At 37.9% G+C, this 13,723-nt stretch overlaps 1 non-coding gene across 1 annotated transcript; it reads left to right on the top strand.

The window, feature by feature from the left end:
* The first annotated feature begins 2,863 nt into the window (after positions 1-2,863).
* Trnar-acg lies at positions 2,864-2,936 on the top strand. Its single transcript has one exon. It is a non-coding gene; the product is annotated as a tRNA-Arg (tRNA).
* The last annotated feature ends 10,787 nt before the right edge of the window (positions 2,937-13,723 follow it).

Raw genomic sequence — 13,723 nt, 5'->3', positions numbered from 1 at the left:
TAACTTGGTGTCCTATTAAGACAGGTAGAATATCATGATTGACGATGATTTTGAACCATACATTTTAAAATTAATACATTTGATTTATTTAGGGTGTTTTACAGTTAGCCTTAAAAAATTCTGTTTCAAGTGGTTGCAAAATTTGATTAGCCTTTGTACCTTGAAACTCTCGCAACTATCAAGATTCCATCAATATTATCAAACCACTACAAATATATTTTTCGATGGTGTCGGCTGATTTCTTTTTAATTGTCTGCGTACATTCTGCATTTTTATGCCGCAACCAGCTCCTGAAATAAATTCGTCCTATTAAGCAAGAAAATGGCATTCATACAGTGCATTTACTAAAATCTCTCAATCAAGAAATAGAGAATGTATTAAAACTCTATCTTAAGATTAAAATGTTGGACGGTTGGACCATTGTATGTAGGTATGTAAAATAGCTTCCATAATGTCAATGTCTAGCGAGGAAAACTAGACTAAATAAATAATACCTTCAAACACAAAGCATACCTTCAGGAGTAGCATCTGCTACTTTTGTCCCTCAATATACATTGAGGCAGCGTCCAAATCCAAAGTATGTGCCTGCCGGTGACGATGATTGCAGTGCCTGCCTGCGACCGGCTCCTGGTCCCTAGTAGTGTTCCCAGTTCTGACTATGGCCACACGGGCTGGGGACGCGCCTCATCCCGGGCCTTCTTCTTTAGGTCGCGCCATGTCTGTAAAAAATAAATACAAAAATATTGTATATAACTTAGCATTATTTTCAATGACAACACTATATCAAAGAGTATATTTTGTACTTACGTGCTTCCAATGCTACACCGTTTTGAGGGGCTCGAGTTCCACCAACAGTTTGGCCAGTTTCGTGCACTCCACCTCCATTTTTGTCCGCCAAGTGCCAGTAATCACCGACCGCGAACATCTCGTTCGCGGCCATATACTCCACGAGCATTTTAGATTGCACGTTTGTGCTCCGCACCCTAAAATGCAATCAAGTATTTAGTTAAAATTGAACTTTATAAAACAATGAAATTATCTTTAAGATTGGTTAGATTGCATGTTATTATGAACAAATTATTAAGTTAGCCAAACAAATTATTAAGGTAGATTAAACTTACACTTTTCTTCTTGGTAAACTAGCCATTTTGATCTCACTCAGAGAAATAGGATAAATAAAATAATGTTCTCACTGGAAAACTCAAACAAACTAACGTCAAATGGTATTTTTTACACAATGACGTTTCTGACATAACCTCTGTCACAGCACCTCTATCACTTTCATTTCAATACAGCTAGAAGGAGACAAAGTTATCGTGACTAGGGACGTTCCGTTTCTAAGGCTGACCATTCACTATTTATCTGTTTATTTTTTTACCGGTTCAGTGTTGCCAAGAAAGAAAAGTTTGTTCCATGTATAAACGGCCACACTGGCTACGTCGCCCGCGGGATAAGCTGTCGCATGGAACTAAATTCTCGCGGTGCCCACTCATGCTATCCAATGTAGAAAAAAATGACAGGTGGAGAAATAAAATTGGGAGGCGCGACGGCGGTCTCTCGCGGCGCGAGCTATCCCGCGGGTAATCATGTGCTAGCCGTGCTGGTGTTAATATTCATTCATACAGTACTCTAATATCGTTTTAGAATTTGTAATTCAACTTCATGTTTTCATATCACGGGAAGCGGTTTTTCCACATAATATATGTAGGTACATAAGCAGATATATTTTTTTATAATACACCATCAAGCTAAAAATATACCGATATAAAAAGCCTTTGTGTGGAACTGTGTAACCGAAGTCGGATAATGCATGGAACTGGCAGAGCGCTTGCGGATTTGCAAATAGTCAATTTTTCCGAGAAATTACTGAATTATCCGGTGTAATCAGGTAATGCTGGAAATAAAAGCTTACAATATGTACATATTTGAAATGTGCTAATTAAGCCCTTTCAAATGATATACAACATGTCATCCTAACTTCATTTTATTTTTTTGCTTCGTTACTTTATGACCTCTAGAGGGCGCCATGTTTCGTTTGCGGTGACGTCATATAGCCTATAACCAGCGGACGATTAAGACGATTCGAATGACATATCGTTTGTCAAATTCTAACGAGTACTTTAGAAGTTATGAGGGAACAGATGAACATACATACCCACATACATACCGGTCAAAATCATAACCCTCCTTTTGCGTTGCCGTAGTCGGGTAAAAATAGAACAATCGTCTAATATTCCTCACTAAGTAAATTGGATTCATTGTTGATCAAAAGTTTACGAATACAACGGAGTCCAGTGGCGCCACTCGGCCGGCGGGCGGCGCGCACACTAACGAGGCCACGCGCCCGCACGCGACCTCTGTGTTCGCTAATTAGAACCGCGCTCACGTGGCGCTAATCAACCCTTTTGTATCCACATCCACATGCACGCCTACATGGAGCTATTGAAACTAACATCTCATTAAAGATACTATACTATTCTACTCTATTGGTTGTAGAGTGGCCTAGGGTTCCAATTGGTTGACTGTACTAAAGAAATCATAAATTGTTCACAATGTAAAATGTAAATACCGAGTACTTAATTATTAATAATGTCAAAAAAAGTTAGCTGGTATGATATAAATAAAGTTACCTATACAGGCTATACATAATAGATTTTTTAAATATAAGTACCTAAACTAAAAATAATGTGTCTTTAATACTTTAGGTACAGTGTCATTTAAAATAATCGCGTATTTTCATTTTTATAATTACCTTCACGAATAATGATTACTTATTACAAATTTTATACCCTATAAAAATCTCTACAAGTTGAATATAGCTCAACATAACACTTAATCAATAATTTCGCCCTCTTGCTCAACAGGCCCTGTGGCGCAACGGATAACGCGTCTGACTACGGATCAGAAGATTCCAGGTTCGAATCCTGGCAGGGTCGCGCATATCTTCTTTTTTTTTTTTTTCTTTTTGTTTTATTATTGCTGCATTTTGAGTATTATGATATAAGTTAATTATTCAAAGAGCAAAGACCTATTAAAAAAAACTTACAAGATAAATCACCTTCTGCTTAATTTCAAAGAGACACAACAAATACGAATTACGAAAGTAGGGGTCTATCCAAGGCATCCAAGCTAATTCTGCTCTGCGTAGCATTTTCATTGACACTGTGACCAGTTGACCACACCTCGGACGCTGGCGATTAAATATATGAAAGAGGCGCGTTCGTAGCACACAGTCTAAGCTCGTGTAGGTGAACGCGTACTATGCTTGTATGAGTGACATATGACAGGTCGACTGTTCGCGTTTTTGACAGACGGTAACTGTGAGGTAACCGAGAGGGGGTGGGCGGCACTTTCAGCGGCGAGCGGGAGTGGCCATACTGTATGATAATACTCTTTATTATACTGTGCTGTGACAACACTGACAACATTGTCAGTGTTGTCACAGTGTCAATGAAACATTGACAACATTGTCAGTATTGTCACAGTGTCATTGTCAGTGTTGTCACAGTGTCATTGTCTGTGTTGTCACAGTGTCATAATCATCATAAATGGAAAATATTTCAATAGTAATGTTACTCCCCCAATTTGTTCGGTTTAAAACTTTTCATTCGAAGATTTCCTGAAAATCATAAAAAACGCGTAAATCAACAAGTACCTAATGTAGGTATGAATGAATGAATAAATACATAATACGAGTGGGTAGGTATATGAATTGTTATAAATAGACACACAGATAGGCACAATCCAGTAGAGTGTCATTGCTAACAGAGCCCAGACTAGATAATCATGCAGGATGCCCAGTTCTACCCGTATCTCCAGTTCAGCATACTTAATGTTATAGGTTCAAGGTTACAATTATACTAGTCATATACTTGAGTACCTATTCCATCCACCTATGCTCAGTTAGCTGTGGAAATAAAGGACCCGTTGTCAAAAGGCCATTCGCTCAAACTCCGTAGCGATCGAAACGCTATCACTGTCGTCATATGGAGGAGTGATAGAGAGACACACAAGCGTTTCGTTGACGAAGCGCCAGCAGTTGTGATCTTGGCAAGGCAGGCCTCGTAGCCGAATGGCATTTGTGCGACGCGAAACGTCACCGAAACGCCGCAGAAATGTAGTCTGGCTCTGTCGCACCGATACGCAAGAGCGATAGAGATAGATAGCTACTAAAGAGATATTATCGTTGAGCGTTTGTGTATTCGGCTACGCACACGTCTGACTTATTGATCGCGGAGGCTCGAGCGACGACCCGCCGGTACGCCCACGCCCGCCACTCCACATTTGCTCTCTTTAATCACTGCAGCTGGCTTTCTTACGATTTATTACAAGTACACTTATCAACAACCGTGACTCGGTTAAACTGAGAGTTGCATCAGAAGATAAACAATGCAATTAACGAAGTTCTCATTTAATTATTTTAGCTTGGCCAGTTAACAATAGTTATAAATTGTGTTGCCTTAGGTACTCGTTAAGTTTAAACAAATGTGACATACACTCATGCCATGCCCTTTAGTGGAGTAACCAATGTAAGTAATGTAACGTAATAAGTGCTAGGCACTCTACACTCAGTAGGGGTAGGTATATGCTATATCTAATACCCGTATGCGTCAATATGAAGTGGCCACGTTACTTGTGAAATTTAAAGAACTGGGACTAAATTAGTTCTTGTGAAAATTTGCTAATACTTGGAATGGTATCGTTTGGCTAGGCAGTAGGTAGGTACTGGCAAATGTTATGTCTACATCCACAATAGCACGACGCACATTACTGTGTAAGTGTGTTATCGCCTATCAACACGAAAGCCATAAAAAAACAATGAACCGTTGTGTTCACTTTCAACCTCTCGAACAATCCCACGCTCTTTCAAATATTTGTAACCTATGACATTAACACTGCAGAAATTGTTAAGAGGCTGCCAGAGCGACAAACACTTCTGTCACGCAGTTTATCTCTTCAAGTGAAGTGTCAAAACATTTAGGGAATACTTCAATCAGGATGATGGAGTGGCGCTTGCAGATACGAGATGGCGTGTTTTTGTGAGAGCTAAAAAACATGTCACAAACATATGTTTATGTATCGTGTTTGTTTATTGTTAATATAATAAATATATTATTATCTGCAATATGCACAAGGGATCATCCACATATTACGTCACACCAAATTTCAGGTTTTTGGACCCCTCCCCCTCCCCCCTATGTCACGCTTTTTTGTATCCCTTTAACAGGGATTGTCACATTTAGTATGACCCCCCCCCCTGCCCCTTACACTGTGACGTAATATATGGATGACGCCCAAGCACCAAAGAATTATGACTGGAGGTCACTTATTTCCTTCTTCTGACATCTATACTACATACTCGGGGCCTATCTGGGGCCTATTGCATAACAATTTACAACTTGTATTACAAGCGGAACTCTCTTTCTTATAAAATGAATTGGAGGGGGACTACCGCTTGTAATATGAGTTGTAAATTGTTATGCAACAGGCCCCTGGACACATTCAAGACGTCAACAGCCAAAAACACATTTTACGCAATCCCACTAAGTACATATCAGCCTTAGCCATCGCACACATACGGTGGGAGTCTAATATGTGTACTAGATTGCGGGCTTGCCGGACTTGACACGTTATCCTGGTGCTATTTATACCCGCTATCGCGGGTCAAGAGCGCGCCTTCCGCCGATATCCTTATCGCCCGGTTATCGCCCAAATCGCGCAGCATCCACGTCCCGCGTTATTTACGGTACGCGACAAAAACCGCCTTATCGCGCCCATAAATGGGGTTTTGTGTTAATGTTTACTGACATGATAAACAAGTCATCTGTCTGTGGAATGTTGGTGCGAACTTTGTAGGTTAGTATGCTTAACGAAATGAAGATTAACGCTAATTGAGTTAAGATAACGGGAGAATGGGTCTAGGATACAAAGATAAGAAAATAGAACTCACAGAAGTTTAAGCAATCGAAGCGAAGCGTCATAAATATTTTCTTTAAATTCTTTGTGGTATCTAATTTTATAAATCCGTCACGCGTTTTTACAGCGAGTTTACCTTAAGATGATGTGGATGTGAATATTTGTGTTATCCGCTTCGCAAACATCCCGTCTGGTCAAATATTGGCCGTGTGCGGTGCCCGCAGCGGCCGCCGGACATCGCGGAGGAGCGCTAACGCAGTTTACAATGACCTCATCTCACACACCAAGACCATATCATGAAACAGTCGAATTGTGCTTTCTTAGGTGATTTTCTTAGCAATTACGTAACTAAATGTTGTTTGAAAGCAAAATTTCAGAGTTCCACTAGGTAACACTTAGTCATACCTAAATGATACCTATACCTACAAACTTATATACATCATGATCGTGATCGTGACTATCGCAAGGTGGTAAGCTACTGGCACTCACCTCCTATTTAAGTACTTATGAAAAAATTATAAATACTTATGAAAATATGAAAAATTTAAGATGGAATCAACCAGATATGTATTAAATACATCAAGATTAAAGCCTTTACTCACGAGTAAAGCCCCTATCAATGCCATCCATTTAGTTGCCATTAGTACTCGCGAGCAGAGAGAGTTAATGAAAGATCGCGATACTTAACCTTTAAAGTGGAATGTAATCAAAAATGTTACGGGAAAAAATCCTCAAACGCGTCACAAAAATATTGAACTAAAACTTCAAAATAATAAAGTTGAATGCCCACAAACTATAGCCAACACATTTAACGAATACTTCGCAACAGTAGGCCAAAATGATGGAACACACGACCTCTGCGGTCGCCTTGGCCGCAACCCCGCCGTGAACTCCATTTTTCTTCACCCGGTAACTGAGCAAGAAGTCCACAATATCATTAAAAACCTCCCTAATAAACACAGTTGCGGGTTTGATGAAATTCCTCCCATCCTAATCAAGGCTTGCAACCATGAGTTAACCCCACCCATAACGTTATTAATCAACCAGTCTTTTAACGAATGTTGTTTCCCTGACAAACTTAAAATAGCTTCCATCAAACCTATCCCCAAAAAAGGAGGAAAACTATATGATCCCACCAATTACAGACCCATTGCCCTTCTACCGACCATATCTAAAATATTTGAGAGATGCATGGCAGACCGGATCAATGCATTTTTAGAAAAATACAACTTATTAGACAAAAATCAATTTGGTTTCCGAAAGAAACGATCGACCACTCTGGCCGTTTACAACTATATACAACATATCCTAGAAAATATAAAAAACAAGAACTATGCCATAGGTCTGCTGCTGGATCTCTCGAAAGCATACGATCGAGTATCGCACCCAATCTTATTACAAAAAAATTATATGACATTGGCATCCGAGGTAGCGCGTACAAGTGGTTCCAATCATACCTTAAAAATAGACGCCAATTCGTACAAATCGAACACCAATGTAAAAACTCTGGACATCTGCAAAAAGTGCAATCTAAGTGGCTAACTGTCAATACTTCCATTCCACAAGGCAGCGTACTGGGCTGTGTGCTATTTTTAATTTATATAAACGATCTCCCAAAGACTACCAACCATAAATGCATAGTATTCGCTGACGACATCTCTCTTTTATTTAGTCATGATAATAACTCAAATAATTACTCTCACATCAAAGATACGTTTTATAATATATCAGACTGGCTTCTAGATCATAACTTGATAATAAACCGAACAAAAACAAAAATTATACAGTTCAGACCCCATCAAAAGCGACCAACCGACATCACTTCTACAGGACCTAAATATCAATGAAGAATCAGAATGTAAACTACTTGGAATAAAAATCGACAATCATCTTGACTGGAAAAAACACGTAGCCACAGTTAAATCTAAATTATCGTCCTTCTTGTATGCATTCAGTATTTTAAAATCTAACACAAACACCCAGTGCGCCCTTTCGGCGTATTACGCTTATGCACAGTCCTGGCTAAGCTATGGGCTATTGTTGTGGGGCCATAGCTGTGACGCAAATCAACTTTTTATAACACAAAAAAAATGCATCCGTATCATAGCTAACATTCCCGAGACCGACAGCTGTAAACCACATTTTCAGGCCCTACAGATATTGACCCTTCCTTCTTTGTACATATTAGAAATAAGTACATTTGTCAAAAATAATTTAAATCTATTTGAATTTAACAAGAGCGCCCGTCGCAGAGACCAACTCGTCCTCCCAGAGCCGATTTTGGATATATATAAAAGAGGTCCTTACTATAGAGCTATACAAATATACAACAAGCTACCTAACCAGATAAAATGTATCAAAAAAACAAATCTATTTAATACTAAACTCAAAATAATCCTATTAGAAAAAGCATATTATTCTATTCGAGAATACATGGAAGAGACTCAATCACAATAATTATATGTATTAAAAACATATATTTTATTATATATTTCATTTAGACTAAGCCTAAAAAATATATGTTTGTTTAAATAGTATAAGAAAAATTGCCATACCCTACCAGGGTGCCATGTGATCCCGTGTACCTATACCTATGTAAAGAACTTTGTATACCATGGTTTGCAATAAATGATTATCTTATCTTATCTTATCTAAAGTTAAGCGCCTCAAAAGAATCTCTTCGGATCATCGTGAGACGTAGCACAAATACTTGTACTTAAGTAGATACTTTTAAAGAGATAATCGCGTCAATCTCGCAAAGGGTTGTGTTCCAATTTCTAACAAAGCGCACGTCATATTCCGGCCAGACATTCGACGATTGTTGTGAGAAGTGTGTAGCAAGGAAAGTACGCAAGGCAGTATGGATGGTGGCCAATGAATCACTGAGAGAAAAAACAACTAGATTTCATGTTCGTTCAATTTTTTTTTTGGTTAAAATAGCGCCTACATGCTCTTTGGTTCAAACTACAAGTTTAATTTTGTTAAGTATAACTAGTACATTTTACAAGTTTCATTTTATTTGCATCAATGTTTTATTAACCGACTTCAAAAAAGGAGGAGGTTCTCAATTCGACTGAATTTTTTTTTTATTTTTTTTTTTATTTTTTTTTTGTATGTATGTTACTCGATATCTCCGAGAATCGTGGACCGATTTTCAAATTTTTTTTTTTGATCGAACGGGTACAACCCCGAGATGGTCCCATTGGCACCAAGTCGGGTTCTGATGATGGGATCTTGGAGAAATCGAGGGAACTCTTCAAATGTTATAGGCACATGTAATGTTTTTAATGTATTTTTCAAAGGTACACCAGTATTTACGCCTGATGGTAATAATTTTATGTGGCTGAGCTGATGATGGAAGGTCAACTCCTCAATGGTTAGGAGTTAAAGGATAATTCTTTCACTACTGTACATATATTCGGATTGATACATATAATATCAATAGGAACCACTAAAAATCAACAAATAAATAAACTTTTTAACAAAAAATAAAACCGCCTTCAAAAAAAGCGCGTTACAAAACACGTAGAAACTAAAAAGCAAAAAATAATAAACCTTTGAATTCAGATTTCTTATCGTATTGCAATAATCTAAACATCCAAATTATAAACAAATCAATTATTTTTGGAGTCGGGGCCAGCCTGAGTATGGTTGGGTGGGGCCAAACAGGCAATATAGCAAGGCGACGAACAGGTCTGGCACCGACTACAAAAATAATTGATTTGTTTATAATTTGGATGTTTAGATTATTGCAATACGATAAGAAATCTGAATTCAAAGGTTTATTATTTTTTGCTTTTTAGTTTCTACGTGTTTTGTAACGCGCTTTTTTTTGAAGGCGGTTTTTTTGAATCGACACGTCGATTGTATAAAAGTAACATGTCACATATTGTTTTAAACATAATTTTGGCTGATTCAATCAAATATCTTTTAACAAGTTTGACCTTGTTGTTTGTACAAATTCGACTTGTATCATCAATATTGTGATTTATTCCTTTTACTAAAATATTTTTGTTTCAAACGGATAAACCCGCAACAAGTCGAACATGTTAAAGTTCACAATGCAAATTTCTCTCAGTGAAGAGTAGCTAATTTTGGCCACAGGACGTCTCCGCCTACTTCCCTCGCTATGCCACTCGTTGAGTGTGAGGCTCAGGTATGTGTTGGTAATCTATCTGTAGTTTCATATCAAATTCCTATCCATCATACGTAATCGGAGTTACCATTTATACTGGTTAGCAGTGTTCGCTAAGGGCCACCAATGCCTTGTTATTGTGCTGCATCGCCGCGCGCGCAGCCGCGGGCTTCGCTTTCAAACGCTGCGAAGCGTGCGCTATTCGATTACCATTCATTTACACTTCACCCTACGGTTGTTCTGAGAGTTACAAATAAAAAAGTAATGTTGTTACAAAAATAATAAGCTCGTTTGATCAATGTGACTGAAGGTTACGATACTGCCGTATCTCTCTCTCTCTGTCTACTACGGATTTGTCTAATTTTGTAGTACTTTTGTACAAGTACCATGTCAAACTGCTTGACTGTTTGCATGAGACTATTCACTCTCATCTCATCTTGTTAATAATTATTAGACAGATCACCTTGTGCTACTGATTATCTAGTCAAATGTATGTTATTTCTAGATGCAGCATCAAACCACGACGTCCAAAGTAACTAAATATATCACGTCCATATATTTCTATGAAAACAAAGTGTGTTACAAATGTTACAATACTTACAATATTATAAATATGCTGCCACTTTGTTCATCAATTTAAATCAGATGTTGATTATTTGTATTTGATGGGATTACCGACTTCAGCGTATTTTGCCTTTAAATACTTACATATTTTATTAAAAGCCTCATAGTTTTCTTATTCATTATGATTGCGCTTCGCCCTCCCGCCCAATCAACTCGCTGCCCGAGGGATGAAACCCCATCACCGCCCTAAGAAGAGCTCCCTCTACCATCCCTCCAAGCACATTATTAAATGCAAGTTATGACAATAATATTAGAACACACAGGTCTCCAGACTAGCCAGAGATGCCTAAAACCGTGAAAACTCGGTACATAAATTCGAATATCTTTACAGTGACTGGTTTTACTACCGTGTCTCATTCTGAGATTGGATCGGGTGCCTATTCTGTACAATAATGAGAAAATGCCAATACATTAAGTTGAGTAGGTACGTAAGGCTAAGCGTACACGTCGAACAATATGAGTCGTGAACTGCCGTAGGTTAAAATTGCATGGCATTCCGAGTTAAGGTACCTACCTTAGACCTTATAGGTCACGAACCTACTTGCGAGCTATAAATTTAGTCCATTTCGAACGAAAACATGCTTGTCTCAAACACAATATTCTTATTAGGGAGTTACTTCAATCCTAAATTGGATTAATTCTACTTGGGTATTCGGCCATTATCCATTACTAAATACTAATCCATACTAATATTATAAATGGGAAAGTGTGTGTGTCTGTTTGTTTCTCCGCTTTCACGGGAAAACGGAGGGACGAATTGACGTGATTTTTTAAGTGGAGATAGTTGAAGGAATGGAGAGTGATATAGGCTACTTTTAGCCTGTTTCTAACGCGAGCGAAGCCGCGGAAAAAAGCTAGTATTATTTTAATTTTAATAAAAATCGTCATCGTCATTTAGCATGTTTTATAACACGTAAATATTTATAATAACTTTAAAAAAATGGATTAGACACTCCGTTAGCTTACAAGTTAACTAAATGTAAGTACCTTCAGGTAAATATTCCAAGGAAATCGTTTAGTTAGACTAGATAGCTGCGGAACATAACAATTTAAGTTATGACGACCGGTTTTCGTCATAAGTGACTTAATTTACCTATTACATAAGTACATACTTACAAATATTAAACATGAAAAATAATTCGTCGGTGTTCATCCTAGATCTAGATAGATATGGATTTTTATCAAATTCTTGTCGCCTTTTGAATATTCTCCATACAGAGTGTCACATAAATCTTCTGCCCGACAAAACACAGATTATAGGCCTGCAGAAGTGTAAACATATTTATGTAGGCAACTCAGGTAGGACCTGGACTGTGGTCGCCCTAGCAAACCAATAATGCATTTCGTATCGTGTCATAAGTGTAATATAGTTTTAGATTATGTCGTGTGTGTCGTGGTCGTGTGTCGTGTCGTTAGTCGTGTAAACAGCCCCGGGTCGAGCCATTAGCGGCGCGTGGCGCCGTATCGGCCACGCGCCCGAGTCTTTGGGAAATGCATTATTACATTATATAAATGCACTGTGAAGCGATCACGCAGAATAAAGATACTAACGATATAATAGTATGTTGCTTATATAAGTAGTTGTCAAGGACAATATTTTTCGATAACTCTGAATTTTCTGTCTATATTTTATGTCTAATTTGGAGCTGATAAACACTAAAACCCAATAGAGGTGGGTTTTTTTTAATTGGGGCTTATAATTGTATAAAATAAGCCACTGTTCACCGAAAATCTAACACTAGAGCCTAAAAAGGCGAGATAAAAAGGCGTGATTTCAAAAGCAATATAACTACTTATTGTTCTACATACATATAAACAGTTTTATTTCATTTTTGCGTACTTTACATATTCATCGTTCTACATAAAATGCTGATTGTACAAATCCTTTACTATACATTTTATACAACAATTCAGCGGAAATTCACACGCACTTCCGGCGCGGCGCGTGGTCGCGCTTCCGGTCGCTTGCGGCGGAAATGGAACGTTCCTTGTCGCTGCTCCACTCTGTGGGAAAAATACATTGATTTTTCTTTTACATTTTGGGGGACTGAAGTGAATGTAACTTATTTCTCGTATGCCTACTAAACTAAGTAATAAGACAAAACTAAAAAATCTAGTATGTAGGTCTGGTATCTAATCATAATATACCTACAATAGGTACGCTTTCTGGCAAGTACTTATGTCAAGTGACAGATCTCAACCACGGTGATTAAAGTGATAAAATTGTAATTGTAAGCCCTTAAGATTTCATTTCAGAAATAATGTGCAAGTAAAAAAATGTTTTCTTAAAATGAAACCTAGAACCTTACGAGAGTTTCAAGACAAAGGGATATAATAACAAAGTTTGCTACGAAGAGATATCTATATTTTTTACCCCACCAAAAATAGGTACCAAAATCACTGCAATGAAAATCAACTTTAAAAAATCGTTTGCATTAACTTATTACATAGTTTATCATTTTACCTCGAGGCAGTCTTTGAAGGTGAGCTTGTGTTGTTAAAACTAAATTAACACCTTATAAGTAAATATTTAAATGTCCATAATCATCAGTGAACATATATTACGTACTTAACTTATTCAAATTAAGTAACTTGACATTTTTTCCATGTCTACGATTATTTTAATTATTTAATTAAAATAGCTAGGACCAAAACCTGAGCATCTGTATGTAGTTTATGGAGTTGTGTATTCCTTTATGGGCAAGAGCAAGGCGTCGTCATTAGGCGCCCCAAGTACGGAGCACCGTACGTAGAAATTATACTCTTCACGAAGACGCTTGCTTTTACTCGTATGGCCATGTTCTTAAAGGTTAGATTTGACAAATGTGAGCGTGATAGTGAATGGAATTATAGCGCCATATGAGATGGATGTCTAAATCCGTCGCGCGTCTATCTGATGGCAGTCAATGGCGCTTGCGATGACGAGGGCGGCCCCAGGGGAGGCCGCGGCTGAAGGGTTGCGAACACTATCTATATAGTACCACAACGAGTGGATATCATACTTCGATACAATATGATATGTATAACTGTGTTCTTCGCCTATTTTTA

The sequence above is a fragment of the Leguminivora glycinivorella genome, chromosome 12 (genome assembly GCF_023078275.1).
Source record: "Leguminivora glycinivorella isolate SPB_JAAS2020 chromosome 12, LegGlyc_1.1, whole genome shotgun sequence".
NCBI classification, from domain to species: domain Eukaryota; kingdom Metazoa; phylum Arthropoda; class Insecta; order Lepidoptera; family Tortricidae; genus Leguminivora; species Leguminivora glycinivorella.
This window is presented reverse-complemented; position numbering and strand designations above follow the sequence as displayed.